Genomic DNA, 16192 nt, shown 5'->3' on the forward strand with positions numbered 1-16192 from the left:
TTATAGTGATATTATTTCTTTTTTTCAACATTTCATTTCCTGATATAACTCTTCCGCTCATTTAAGTATACATCTATTAATTCTGACATTATGTCATATTTCATATATATATATATATATATATATATATATATATATATACACATATATATATATATATATATATGCCCCTGACTCTATAAATAAGGGAGGTAATCTTCCAAAATTACAGAATTTGGTTTAGCTTTTTCTTGCTGTTATTCTTGCTCTATTGATAGTGTTGGGATCATTACATATACTTTTCCTGGTTCTGCTTTCTTCATTTTGCTTCAAATCATATAACTTTTCCCATGATTCCTTGTTTTTTCTATTTATATTTCTTAGAGCACAGTTTTATTCCATCAAATTCATGTACTGTAATTTTTTTTACAGTCTCCAAAAGATGGATACTAGTTCCAGAATTTTGCTACTATAAAAAGTTACTATAAATGTTTTGATATATTTTGTACTTTATTATCTCTGATATCCTTGGAATGTATATTCCTAATGCTGGCATCTCTTTATTAAAGATTGTGAATATTTTATTAACTTTCATAATTTCAAATTGCTTTCTAGATAGATCCACTAGCAGTTCATAAGTTTGCCTATATTTTGCATCTCATCTAAAAATATTTCCATCATTTTAAATTTTTATTCCAATTTGTCAAGTGTGAAATGAAAATTCATTTGCTTTAAATTTCTCTCATTAGTGTTTTGGAGCAATCTTTCATATGACTGTTAATAGTTTGCAGTTCTTTTAAGAAATATTTATTCGGGGCAGCTAGGTGGCGCAGTGGATAAAGCACTGTCTCTGGAGTCAGGAGTACCTGGGTTCAAATCCGGTTTCAGACACTTAATGACCTAGCTGTGTGGCCTTGTGCAAGCCACTTAACCCCATTTGCCTTGCAAAAACCTAAAAAAATATATTTATTCAAAGTCCATCTCTTTTAATATCAATATAATCATAGCATGATCTTAGCAGAATCAAAATAGCAAAAGATTCCAATGGAAAATAGAGACAGTAGTTTTAAGGAGGCTATGGTACATTACTGGTGATGATACATAGAAGAGGCATAAAGCTTATGAATAACCAAAAAAGGAGGTGCACTATCAAAGATGGGAGACTGAGAGACAACTTCAGGAAAGCCTGATTACAACATGGGTACTTTTCACCAAAAGGATTTATCAGAAGAGGGCTTTAGTATGTGGGATCAGTATCATGATATGGTATTTATTGAATTCTATCCATGAGATAAGAAGGAATGGATGGGTTGTAGTCTATAGAAGTCATAGGAATATACATATCGATCTATGGTGTCAAATATCAATTAAAATCAAAGTAAGATATCATATGTTTTGGCAGAATTGTGACCATTTCAAATGGTGTATTGTGTGGATTTTTAAATTGCAGGAAACTAAAATTATCAAATTATTTTTTAATTGAACAGGAATTGAAATAATTTATGTGTGTTTCCTTCAGAATAGAGATGCTGTTTCAAACTGCAAATTATTTACATGCAAGTTAAATTAAATTTGTTGATCTTTGTTGGAATTAGAGTGATGAAGCAAGAAGGAAATACTATATAAGGATGAGAATAAATACAATTATATATGTGAATATGGCCGAGAATATGGGGAGAGAGGTCTCACATGACATACAAATAGACATTTCTATTAAATTGTGAGATCATTCAGATATTTTCTTATGAAGAAGATATCTTGTTAATTAATCAAGCCCTAAGTGGGATCCCTAATTACTCAACACACTTTGACCTAACTCTCCATGAGAACAAAAAATTAGATAAAGAGTGCTTATTGTCCAGATCACCCTATCACTTTATATCTGTTGTCCAACACTACAAATATACAACGGACCCAGGCCAAAAATAGAACAGCAATAGGAGAACAGGTTAAATCATTTGGGGGAAATTCTAATTATTTTAATGATTGATTTTTGTCCAAGGAGACAAAGGACGATAGTTTTAATATCAATAGTCTTCTGTTGATAAAGAGCTGTAATAGATGGAATGATATTGTAGTCTCCAAAGACCTGAAATGGAGAACTGCACTAAGTACAAATGAGTAATTATGCAGGAGGATGGGTATAGACAATATTCTTAGAAAAATCTTGGACCAGAAAAAAATATTAACCTGTCCTGTAGAAAGTTTGAGGGTTCCACATGGGACACTATATAATTTATTGGTATTCAGAGAGGAAAAATGGAAGAACAAATGGGAAACCTTTATAGTGGTGAATGGACTTTCTATTATAAATTTATAGAAGGATTTGTACAAGAGGCAAACATAAAAGAATAGATATTGCTAGATCTCAAGCTGTAACACTGAAGGGATTACCTGTAATTTTTGAGATAATAGCTCCCCTGGAGAGTATTAAAGAGTATATGAATTTGAGTCATGTGGGAAGTCATAAAGGCAAGGGTTGAGGGAGGTTATGAGTAACCAAGACTTTGCATTAATAAGCTTAACTCAACTTAAAATCCCGGGACCTTTGATACCAGATAATTCCTTTAAATTCAGCTCCCAAAGTAATTTGAAGCCACTTTTTGATAATAAAGACATAACTCCCAGTTGTTTTTCTAATATTTTATACTTCCCAGCAGAATGATACCACTTTGGTTAATTTGAAACACTGCACCACAGTTTGCAGTTCATAAAAATGATGAAAATTGTGAGATACATGAGGGGCATGCAATAACAGGATAACATTACAAATGTCATATTGTATCTTATAAATATTAAAGTACCATTGGGTTTTACCCTACTCTGTATTTCTAAAATAAGTCCTTTGTATCACGGACTGAATTCTTCCATGTGTTGTAGCACCAAGTAGACACAGTGGTTTTGTTTTTCAAGAAATAACATTTAAAAGGCATTAAAACGTTCCTATACTAGAAAGATTTCTGAATTCCAAATTTTTGTCCATGCATCTGAAGTATTTTTTAAATGGGCATCAATAGAGCCTAATACAGGGTCATAGATCTAGAATTGAAATGGACCTTAAAGGCCATCTAGCTTGTGATGACAAACTCAAATAGAAAAGGGAGACTCTAAGTTGTATGTATACTTTATTAAATATTTCCCAGTTAGGCTAGACTCAGGAGTGCTACTAGTCTCATTGCTGCCTGCTTGTTTAGTTCTTCTGATCCATTCAAACCCTCTCACTTTACAGAGAAGGAGATTGAGTCCCAGAGAAGCTCCTCTAACTCCACATTCAAGACTCTTTTCTTTGCTCATACTCCCTCTTATAAGACACATAACTACAAGACTTGAATTCCAATTCTGTTTGTCACTGAGTGCTTGTATCACCCTTCTGATAGTATAATTGCATTAAATATTGATTTTTAATATAATGCCTTAAATTTCTAGCATGTTTTGTCTCAAATCATTTCTCCCACATACATTCTCTCACTTAGAAAAAAAATAATGGTCCCAGGTCTTCCCTCCTATTGGGATATTATTGACGTGTTGCTGTTCATCCTTTGTTTTTGAAGACGGCCAATGATATCATGGGGTGTTGTCTTGACTTGCTCATGAATTGGATTTAAGTGAGTTGCATGAAGTCTTCAGCCTCATTTTTCTCTTTCAGAGTCTGTGAAGTCCAATGGCAAGACAAAAATCAAAACAAACCACTGAAGCAAGTTTTTATACCCATTTGGATAACTGACTGACTTGGATATCTTTGGAGGGAGTGCTCAATGGTTTTTCTTGGATCCCTGGGTAAGAAGTGAGGGGACTCATATGGGGTCCCAAGTGTGCCTGGCATGGTCTTAGTAGATACTTGACAAGTCACTAACTTAATAACATGATGAATTTCTTCCTGGTATAAGAGAACAGCATGAGAAAATCAGACAGAGAGCTGGTGGAGAATCAGAATATAGTTTTCTTGAGCATATTGAATCCCTTGAGAGTAAAGGGAAGTAGAGGTGAATAATAAACAACTTTGTTGTAAAAGCCAATGATGTTTTTACTACTAATGAAAGTATTTTTGCTAAAGGAATTTCTTTTTTTACCTGATTTTAAAAGATGAGACTATATATCTTAAAAAAAATACTTGTAAATTGAATTATTTTTAAATCCCACTAGCCAAACACTGAGACAATGTCAGTATCAAGAAAACCTCCATTTCTTGAAGGTTAAACCTCATCTCACTTAGCTTTCCAAAATTAATTTAATAACTTAAATGACTCCTGCAAGCCTCTTAAAATATTGTAAACACTCTAATGGAATCAAACTCTTCTAAGTATTCTTTTAACTTATTCCCAGTCATTTTATTTGACAAGTACTTCTGAAAAGAAGTTGAATGGCAGGGGACCTAGGATATTGGAGTTGGATTATAGAATATCAGGTTCAGACCTGAAAGGAATGTTAGTGATACTACTTCTTTACAGATTGGGAAACTGAGGTCCAAAGAGATTAAGTGACTTGTCCAAGGTTACATGGATAATGAATGGTAGAGCAATGAATTGAATCCAGTTCTTCTGAATCCAGATCCAGGGTTTATTCCACTGGAACAAATAACAGAGAACTAAATTTGAATTTTCTTTCCAACACTTAGGATTTATATGACCATGAATAACTTAACCTTTCTGAATCTTATTTTCTCATGTGCCAAGTGGGGATAATGATATATTCTCACCTCAAGGGATATTAGGAACAAAGATTTAAAGAGCTAGAGAAATGTGGGCTACTATCACAACTATATAATTATCATCTACCATTTTTGTTATGTTGAAATTCAGAAGAAACATTAAACCTATCAGTACAAGCTGTGCAATGTTTAGAGGTGATGGATAGAAAAATTACAATGGGTGTTCCAGAAGTCTTAGTTCATTGTTAAAGTTATTAAACTTCAAAAATGCACTAGGACTTTTGCAGAGCCTTGTGTATTTATCACTGCTTTTATTTGGATGGGGGAAATATTCAAAATTCTGTTTTTTTTCTTCATGTAGATAGTTTCTATGTTGGCATGGAATACAATCTGATACATGTTGCCACTAAAGATAAATGCCAATGTTGATCTAGGAAACACTGAACCATTATCCTAAGGCAAATATGTGTCTCAAATCTGCTACAGCCAATCTACTTTACCCGGGGGGGGAAGGGAATGGAGCTAGCCTAGAAATAATATGAGATCTCTTCCTGATCTGCAGAGGACAGGATTCTCTTATATGTAATTGCTCTTAGAACATTGATGGATATAATTAACTATCTAGATTAAGAAGTTAAAAAATATTCCTAAAGAAATTTGGGTCTTCAGAATAACATAACTATTTAAATATGCAGCTATCATAAAGACACAACTGAAAAAATTAATCATAGCATTAGAGATCTAGCACTGCAAGTGAAGTCACAGGTTATCTAGACCAACTCTCTCATTTTACAGAAAAGGAAAATGAGGCAAAGTGTGGATGTGTCATGCTAAAGGTCATACAGATAGTAAGAATTAGAGGCAGCATTCAAACTTAGGTTTTCTAGCTCTAAATCTGTGCTTTTCCCACATCATCATAAAAAAGAATCAATTTAATTTGTCATGGTTGAAAACTGCATTTGAAAATTGGTATAATCCTTCTGCATTCCAAGAGAGACCTAAATCCATAAAAAGCCCATAAATACCAGATTTTGCATTTAGGTCTTAGAATTGTCTTAAAAGATAGTGGTGATTCATGTAACTAGAGAGCTCCTTATTGATTATATGATTGAGGGAACTCGAAAGTCTGTTATTCTTTCGAAAGTCAATTGTAATTTAAGCTCATTATCTCTTTTCCAGAGAGTTTCTTTCAAATAGCAACAAAATCAAAATATAAATTGGAAAACTTAGATCTTATACCTTACATCATAACCTTGTAATTAAGGGGACCAAACCATTAAATACTAAATATCATCAACCTGTCATCAAGAGAAAGTGCCTGCTTTTACAATTGTTATTGATAGAGGGCCATGTTACTTTAACAAAATGCCCATTCCTAGTTCATTTATGTTGCAGGATATTATACTGGTTGGTTTGAAAACTAATCTATGTATCTTTATTTATATCATCTTAGATTAACCAAATAAAATGTTATTATTAATCATAGAACTAATACAATTTGAAATAGCAAAATCCCTTCTCCCCAGATTGGTTAAATAAGTTCCAAAAGTGCTATAAGAGCGCCAGGATATCTCCAACCTCAACCGTTACTTTGACAGAGAATTCAACTGATAAAATAGAAATTGTAATTTTGACAGCTCTTGAAAGTCATAGTTACTGGCTAAAGATCAATGGGCTACAGATATGAAGACACAAACTAATTCTCCTAGGATGATTTTTTTAGGCGATATGATGTAGAATTAGCAGTGATTCATTATACTCTAAAATTGGACATGTATTTATTACCAGTATTTAAGAGTTATTGAATCAAATAAATATACCAGGCTTCTTTAAAGACTACTGGTGACCATATGCAAGTCACTTCCCCTGTCTCCACCTCAGTCTCCTCACTTACAAAACAAAGGAGTTAGAACAGATGACCTCCTTGGTCCTATCCAGTTCTACTCTGTGATCCAGTTGCTTTACCATATTTCAAATGCATGGGAAATTTATATACTTGGCATTTGATTTTGGAAAATCCTTTTTTAACAATACACAAAATAACAATCCTCTTTTATTCATGTAAAATCACACAGTGATTTTAAATTCAGATAACATTTGTGGTCAAATAAAGATATCCTGTCCTCCGAATTAGTTTGATATTTTGAACTTTGAAATTTGTAAATACATTGAAAAGACCAATTTCTCTCTTGTGAAAGAAGACTTTCATAAAGGAGAATCACAATTGTGTTACAAACTTTTTCTGGATAATAACAAATAACCTTAAACAGGGTAAGTATCAAATATCTTAGTATCTAAGGATTTCCTTGCACCATATTCTTTCTCTCTTTTCATTTCTGCTGGCTGTTTGGTGTCACACTGGAAATTCATACTTCCATTTTAGTTATCTCAGCATGGCCATGTCAAAGTGGCTGATAGTCCGCTCTCCAGACTTTCTGTCTTTCAGTGGGCTTGTGCTCTCTGTTGATGAGTAATTATCACTGTTGAAGATGCCAAAGACTAACCAATTACAATTATAATAGTAAATCATTTACTAAGACTTGGAAGGGGAATTGAAAAATGTCATGAAGCACAATAGGTTCATTTTCTGAGAACAATTTGCATGTGTGATGGTTGTTTCATGTTTCTTAATTAAATTTTTTTCTGAACATATCTCACCTTAGTTAATAAACTTTCTCAATGAAATTATCCAGGTGTTTGGATAGTCATCTTTCCTTTTCTACCTGCTCAAGGAAAATCTATTCTGTGGTTCCCCTTTATTTTCTCAGTCAAGCCAGTGTTGTTTTTTTATGTGTCCCCTTGGACTGGTATTTTGTATCTAATCATTATCTTGGTAAATATTCTTTACTGAAATATTCTTCACTCTCTACACACAGATTATCGATTTTGGAGTCCTCCCCCGCCCAGGAAGAATTAGTATCTATGTAGACTTTAGAGCATATAAATCCATTGTACCTTACTCCTAACTTTTAAGAGAAATGATCATTAGTTTTTGTTTTCTAATCTCAGCAATGTCCATCTAATTATCTTTGGGAAGACAACCATTGAGGCTTTGTTCAACATATATTATTTATATATATATATGTATATATACATATATATAGTGTATGTGTATATACATATTTATTTACATATATTATAATTTGCTTTGTAAAGGTCTAAGCTTTGAAATCAAATAGATCTCTAAGACAGGATAACAGTGTAGATAGAAACATTTTACATTTCTACAGAGTTTGTTAACCATAAAATACAAAACTTAAAAATACAGAAAGTTGGGTTATAATCTATCATGTGTTTACTGTTCAGTGAAGCTGGGTCTTTTTTTTGTACTATTCTCTTACCAGATTTTGAATATATATAGTAAGAAAAGACCATAAATCTGTAACAAATACAATCTGACAATATATATCTTATGGAATTAAATATACATTATATTCAGTTAGATCTCAGAATAGTAGTTACAAGCAATACCTAAGTTTAAAAATACAGTACTAGAGTTCTCTACCCTTGCTGCTAAGAAAGCAAAAGGTGACCTAAAATTGCCCCATTCTATTAATTGATGCATAATAAAATTCATGGAAACACCAAGAGTAAAAAGCCAATTGCTTCTACAACTGAATACAGTATAAATATAGTATAATAACTTGCTATTTTTTTCAGAAAAAAAGTTTTGCATTTGTTATAAACTGGAAGTCCAATTCAAACAACTCTGCAATATTTATATATTATAGGGCATGAGGATGATAATGTTGATGAGAAGGGTTTGTCTTAAGTGGCAAAATCTTGAACTGATGCAGTTTGATCTATAGACTAATAAGGGGTGTGTTAATCTCTGGAAAAGTTTTAAGCCAAAGACTTACTCCATCTCTGGCCTTAGGACAGTATTTAAAAGCCACAGACACTTTTTTTTCTCCTTGGAGTGCTAAAGTTTGCAGATGGAACCAGCAACATATGGAGAAGCCTTCATTTTTTTACACATAGAAGAACTCCCAGAGCTATGAATGGAAGGGCTGTGTGTGTAAAGTGCATATGATTGGCAGGGGGTCAGGCCCAAAGAAAGAAGTTATAGAGTTGCCTTGGTAAAGGATTTTACATTGCTTGTTCATAGCTTCTTTCTTGACAGGTATGATTATTGGTGCTTTCTTTGCTTTTCATCAGATGCTGTCACCCTGAAACATAGCTCCAACTCTATGTGATGGCCAGAGGGACTGGATCCAAATATTTTCTTCTCAAAGACCTAAAAAGAAAGGAAAAACCTGAATTAAGAGAAATGAGCCATTTCCCTCCTCCATTGACTAAAATACACTCAGACTATCTACAAAGGCACATTCATTTGGAATTTTGTCATTTAGACATGAAGTTTCTAGGCGTGAAATGGGCGTTGGGTATCTGTGAGAGAAATATTTTGAATGAACAATGGAAAAGCAACACTCATCACAGGGAATGAGAGAAAGGAAGCTATAAATAGCACTAGGTTGGAAACCTGAAAATGCAGAATATTTTGCCTTTCTGTTTTAACTCAACTTGTTTCAAGAAATACCTAGTCAATACCTATGGTGATGAAGTCTTCATGGCCCTTAAGGGGATGACAATATACTTAAGGATATATCGATTTTGGAGTCCTCCCCCGCCCAGGAAGAATTAGTATCTATGTAGACTTTAGAGCATATAAATCCATTGTACCTTACTCCTAACTTTTAAGAGAAATGATCATTAGTTTTTGTTTTCTAATCTCAGCAATGTCCATCTAATTATCTTTGGGAAGACAACCATTGAGGCTTTGTTCAACATATATTATTTATATATATATATGTATATATACATATATATAGTGTATGTGTATATACATATTTATTTACATATATTATAATTTGCTTTGTAAAGGTCTAAGCTTTGAAATCAAATAGATCTCTAAGACAGGATAACAGTGTAGATAGAAACATTTTACATTTCTACAGAGTTTGTTAACCATAAAATACAAAACTTAAAAATACAGAAAGTTGGGTTATAATCTATCATGTGTTTACTGTTCAGTGAAGCTGGGTCTTTTTTTTGTACTATTCTCTTACCAGATTTTGAATATATATAGTAAGAAAAGACCATAAATCTGTAACAAATACAATCTGACAATATATATCTTATGGAATTAAATATACATTATATTCAGTTAGATCTCAGAATAGTAGTTACAAGCAATACCTAAGTTTAAAAATACAGTACTAGAGTTCTCTACCCTTGCTGCTAAGAAAGCAAAAGGTGACCTAAAATTGCCCCATTCTATTAATTGATGCATAATAAAATTCATGGAAACACCAAGAGTAAAAAGCCAATTGCTTCTACAACCTGAATACAGTATAAATATAGTATAATAACTTGCTATTTTTTTCAGAAAAAAAGTTTTGCATTTGTTATAAACTGGAAGTCCAATTCAAACAACTCTGCAATATTTATATATTATAGGGCATGAGGATGATAATGTTGATGAGAAGGGTTTGTCTTAAGTGGCAAAATCCTTGAACTGATGCAGTTTGATCTATAGACTAATAAGGGGTGTGTTAATCTCTGGAAAAGTTTTAAGCCAAAGACTTACTCCATCTCTGGCCTTAGGACAGTATTTAAAAGCCACAGACACTTTTTTTTCTCCTTAGAGTGCTAAAGTTTGCAGATGGAACCAGCAACATATGGAGAAGCCTTCATTTTTTACACATAGAAGAACTCCCAGAGCTATGAATGGAAGGGCTGTGTGTGTAAAGTGCATATGATTGGCAGGGGGTCAGGCCCAAAGAAAGAAGTTATAGAGTTGCCTTGGTAAAGGATTTTACATTGCTTGTTCATAGCTTCTTTCTTGACAGGTATGATTATTGGTGCTTTCTTTGCTTTTCATCAGATGCTGTCACCCTGAAACATAGCTCCAACTCTATGTGATGGCCAGAGGACTGGATCCAAATATTTTCTTCTCAAAGACCTAAAAAGAAAGGAAAAACCTGAATTAAGAGAAATGAGCCATTTCCCTCCTCCATTGACTAAAATACACTCAGACTATCTACAAAGGCACATTCATTTGGAATTTTGTCATTTAGACATGAAGTTTCTAGGCGTGAAATGGGCGTTGGGTATCTGTGAGAGAAATATTTTGAATGAACAATGGAAAAGCAACACTCATCACAGGGAATGAGAGAAAGGAAGCTATAAATAGCACTAGGTTGGAAACCTGAAAATGCAGAATATTTTGCCTTTCTGTTTTAACTCAACTTGTTTCAAGAAATACCTAGTCAATACCTATGGTGATGAAGTCTTCATGGCCCTTAAGGGGATGACAATATACTTAAGGATAAATCATATAAAGAGATAAAGGAATTTAGAAAAATTTGATGGGGGAAAAGACCCTATTAACTGGGGGAATCAATTAAGGTTTCCTTGGGTGAACAAATGGAGGAAGATACAGATTCTAATACCTCTAGCTCAGAAGGGTATATATTCCAGATATGGTTTCATATGTAGTCATCTTTTCCTGTTTTTCTTTGGACAGGGGAGTGGTCATATTTGTTGGCGTTTGTTAAGTTCAGAAGAGTTAAAAAGTTATAAAAAATATATTAAGGCATTGCTAGTATTTTACCATGATTTTTATTTCATAAAGAAATGACAACTCTTTAGAGGGGAGGGGGTAAAGAGTTAAGACAGAAGCATACCATGGTGATCGGGTAGAGAAGTCATATTAAAGTGAGGGGCATGGTTTTAGCAACTGAAGGGCTAGATGTAGATTGTATTGGAGGGATGGAAAGGTACTTTAGAGAAATCCCATGTATAATAAAAAAGAATCTAAACTTATAGGCAGGTGAATGAGTCATTTGTGCATGCTTTCAAGCTATTTGCTGTTATAAATAATCCATGTCCCACATCCATAACTAGAATTCCCTTTCTCTCTACTTCCTACTCTTAAAATGCATGGTTTCATTCAATACACCTCAGGGGTCACCTTCTTGCAAAGTCTTCTCTAATTCTATTTCCCTTGAGATGCTAATATCTTCATTTCCTCTAATTAAACTTGCATTTATGTGGTATATGTTTTGAATATGCTTGCATATTTGCATGTTATTTCCACTGATACAGTTTAAGCTCCTTGCAGTTAGGGACTACCTCATCGTTCTCTTTGAATCCTCAGGGCTACTAATGATCATGGTGTATAATACAATTGCTGATTGATGGAATAATTCATTTCTGAGGGATTTTATTGCCTGCACATCTTTGGATGATTCCACATATATAAAAATCAATTGTAAAAGCCAAATCAAGTCAACTGGCATTGCTTGAGCACATTTAGTATGGGGCCTGGCTAACCTGTTGATCCTTGAAATACCACTAGAAAACAGAATTGTGAAGAAGATATAAGATCGGAGTGGGGTGCAGGCTCAATACAAATCACACAATACTGTGTGATACAACAGTAAAAAAGTTAATGAAATCAGATCCAAGTAGATTGTGAGCTCAATGCAAGTCAACTTGAGTGATACAATAGTAAGAAAAGTGAATGAAACTTCAGGCTACATTAATGTAAAAGATTTATGATGTCTGTAATCAAGGGAGTGATAACCCACTGTACTCTTTCTTGACCACAATTAAATTATTCAACTCTTGAGTACAACCTTTTCAAAGAGCATCTGATAAGTTGATAATACATCTGGACTAGAATACCCAGGATGTTACGGGAGTCTGAGAATCATGTCACATGAGGATTCATCGAAGGAACTGGAGATGTTTTAACCTTTAATATCCTCTCAAGACCTAAGAACCAGGTGCCTGATGTGAAGAGGCATCAAGCTTCCCCACCCACTGTACTGTGCTGGAGTCTATTGATGATTTTCTAGTCATTGAAATTTGAGAGAAATGTAGGGTGATCCTTGTAAGCTTGAGCTTAAAAGGGACCCAATCATCATTTAAATATTTTAAGGGCTGTCATATGACATTAAATAGACATTATCTTCTTGGCCCTGGTGAGACTAGGAGTCACGTGTTATAAATAACAAAAACAGATTTCATTTTGATAAAAAAGGGGGGAAATACTTTCTAACAATTTGAGCGAGTCAAGAAGTAACCATTTTCCTCTCACTAGAGATCTTCAAGGGGAGATTGGATAGACACTGCTCAGGGATGATATTCAAGAGTTTTCTATTCAGGTATAAATTAGAATTTACCTCTGAGTTCCCTTCAAACTTGGACATTCCAAGGGATTTTTGTTTTTGCTGAGTTTTTTTGGTACTTTGAAAAGAAGACAGAGATAATGCCACTGGTAGAATTTTCCTCTAGTTACTGATTCCAAAGGTCCCTTGGATGCATTAATACCTAATTGGAATGTTCTTTGCATAAGAGAATTTTAAAAAGCACTGGACAATCTTTCATGTCTTTGGCTTCCTAAATAAATCTGCATTGACCTTCACAGAAGAGATTTTATCTACTTCAAACCTTTCCTTTCCTGGGATTCTTGTGAATCATTTGGGAAAATCCACATGTGAATGATGAACAAATTAGAATGACTTTAGAGTGGTGCTTATTGATTGTTGACAGGGTGGTAAATGTGGCCTGGAAGGAGATGAGGTTTGACTTTAGCACTAGTGTTAATCCTAGTCCTCTGAGAATGATTTCCATTAAATATTAAGAATCTAATTATGGATGGTTTCCATAGAACTAAACTATGTTCAACTTACAACCAAGTAGTTGCCAGCCTCAGATAGCAAAAAAAAAATAGCTGATACCTTCCTGAGTGATTGATGATGCTAATTCTGGAACTGGCATTTGTTATCACTGAGGCTCAGAGGAAATAGAAGTGGCCCCTGCCTCTTGCTGTTCAGTATTTTCTCATAATTGATTTGACTTACCAAGTGGTACCCAACCCAAATCTGACTGAGTGACCCTGTCTTTGTCTCCCATAAGATTTCATCTAAGCCTTAATATTTGGAGTTAGGAAAGACATCTAAATATGCATTAAACCTAAACCAAATAAAAGGAAAATTAATTCTGTGTGTGTGTGTGTGTGTGTGTGTGTGTGTGTGTGTGTGTCTGGGTATTTTCATACCTATTTCATATCTATCTCTTCTCCATCATCCCTAGAATCTTAAACTTCTTGATACTAGGGAATGTTTATGTTAGTTCATCTATATCCAACCCCAGAACAAAGACTTACCTTTTGTAGATGATTGGTAAATGATACTGTTGTGTTGGATCAAATTGGATTAATGAAAATATAAAAGATAGTTTCTCTTAGAACAGAAGTCTTTGTGGCCCTCTCTGCTCGATTAAGCCTCAGAAATCTGAGACTGGATTAAGCTGGAAGGGGCCCCAGAGGTCAGCCACTTGAAATTAAATTTATCTATGAATCTAAATGAATCTATCTTGGTTTGAAGTTATTGCAGCAATTCTGCACAGTGTACCTGAAGAAACAGCTTGTACCTTTTATCTTTTCAACGGATATTTCTTTGCTGCAGTTAATTGTCTGTACTATGTACAACAAGCTCTGGCAAAGGGCTGGCCGGCCATGAAGCTTTCTGCAATTTGTCGCTCTTTCAAGTTGCAAAATCAGCCTTCTAAATTGGTAGGGGAGTGGAGTTTTTCATAGATAGCTATGCTTGGTATCCTTTAAATGAAAATGGGAGAAGGGAAAGGTAGAAGTCTTCTTGTGGCAACAGGTGCCTGCCACATGTCCAGTTCTCTTCAGTAAGACCATGAGAGATTCTCTCCATCTCACTGGACAAGCTGAGAGATGCAGGAGACTGTGTATGTTTTATTTCAGACATTTGCTCATTCAGGAGCAGGAACCGGAGAGAAATAAGCCTAGGGAGAAAGGAAACTGGACAGACTCTACCCAGTTCCACCTTATATCCTTTTGTGTTTTTATTAAATGTATCCTGGCAAAGAATACATTTGCTGAATTTAATATTCTCTTTCATCAACACTGTGGTCTACCCTGCCCTTGTATTGCCAGATGGCCTTTTATTTGTAGCATGGGGGTATAATGTAAGCCACACAGGAAAGAGGGATCCATCCTGGTGCTGGGGCTGGGAGTTTGTCCCGATTCTATTTTAAAGGGCTGTGCTTTCAAATTGGAGACAAAAGCATGAACTATTTCATAACTACTGCTCTATTTGCAGAATTACTATGAACTAGGTCATAAATCTACCTCATAGTAGATGTTTTATTGTATTGTGCAAAAGAATTAATTCTGCAACACTAAATGATGAGTAGCCCAAATTACACATGTATGTAATTTGTATGTATCAGACCAAGTTTCATATGACTCAGACTAAATTACATCTGTATCAAATCAAGCTAAGTATATATCAGGTCTCAGGTTTCATATGTAGCAGATTAAATTAAAGCAGGGCAAGTTAAATAAAATTACATATGTATCAGTTTAAATTATGTCTATCACACCAAGTTATGTCTGTGTCAAACCAAGTTACATCTGTATCTGAACATTTTGCACACATATACATACTCATGCATATATACAAATATATGTGTGTATATTATATATATATATATATAAAATGTTTTATATCTATAATATATACCCATCCATGTTACTTATACATCATCTATATCCTGTTTGTTTAGATGCCTTTTATGGTTGTCTTTACCACATATCATTTATATCTTTATAAAATCAAATGTTTCTTGTGAGGTTGTTTTTCTGTACTCCCACATATTCCTGTACCTTCTTAATGCTTCTGATATGAATAGATTAAAAACATTGTTCCTGATGATATTCCTTTTCTATTAAAAAAAAAGCAGTTAGTTTGTCTGTACTTAGAGACATCATGTCTCTCTGAAGCATCTCCGTTGCACTGAAAGTTACAATTTCGCTTGCTAGTGCCCATTTCAGAGATTTCCTCTCTGAGACCACAACATAATCTCATAGTCCATTCATTTGACAGATGAGGACAATGAAGCCCAGGTAGGCTAGGTAATTTGCCAAAGGGCGCACATGGAGTAAGCATCAGAGGTAGTAGGATTTGACTCCTCTGACACCAAGGTCAGTGTTTTCTCTCCATTCTATTAGATTGTCCCCCTAGAGTGGATCAAATTGCAGATGTGCCAGTCACATTTACATATTTCATATTCTTGTGGCTACCTGATCTCTTCCTTTACTTACATGCTTTAATGAATGTGTCTGATAAGCTTACCATCGACATCACTTATTCTTTGCCTCCTTTCTCCTGGTCACTATGCATATCCCTTTGCCTAACTGGCACTCTCATTCCCATCCTCTCCAAGTCTTTCTTTACTGACTGTCCCACTTCCTCCTGCACTTTCAATCTCTTCTACTCCAAAAGCAACTTCCCCTTTGCCAATAACATGCTCAGATTCTCTCTTTGGCAGCCTTCCCAACTTCCTCCTTCCTTTTTTCTTGCAAGCAGTTTGGAAAAAAAGTTGGCTCTGCTTAGAGAGAAGGAGGTGACCAACAAGAGTGGTTCAGTTAAAAAAAAAAATCTATCCCTCCCCCCATACTTTCCTACATTTAATTTTTCATACTGGTTCTGGAATATTCTTAATTATATGTAGATTTTTCAT

General features: G+C 34.4%; 1 protein-coding gene across 1 annotated transcript in view; it reads right to left on the reverse strand.

Annotated features, from left to right (window-relative positions):
- Nucleotides 1–10436: 10436 nt before the first annotated feature.
- The window catches only part of LIN7A (lin-7 homolog A, crumbs cell polarity complex component), a 189442-nt gene continuing 183686 nt past the window's right edge, over nucleotides 10437–16192 (reverse strand). Inside the window, exon 6 of the mRNA XM_074226514.1 lies at nucleotides 10437–10592. The gene's annotated coding sequence lies outside the window, so the exon portion shown is untranslated. The remainder of the gene's footprint in view (nucleotides 10593–16192) is intronic.

Source organism: Macrotis lagotis, chromosome 2 (assembly GCF_037893015.1).
Source record: "Macrotis lagotis isolate mMagLag1 chromosome 2, bilby.v1.9.chrom.fasta, whole genome shotgun sequence".
Classification (NCBI taxonomy): domain Eukaryota; kingdom Metazoa; phylum Chordata; class Mammalia; order Peramelemorphia; family Peramelidae; genus Macrotis; species Macrotis lagotis.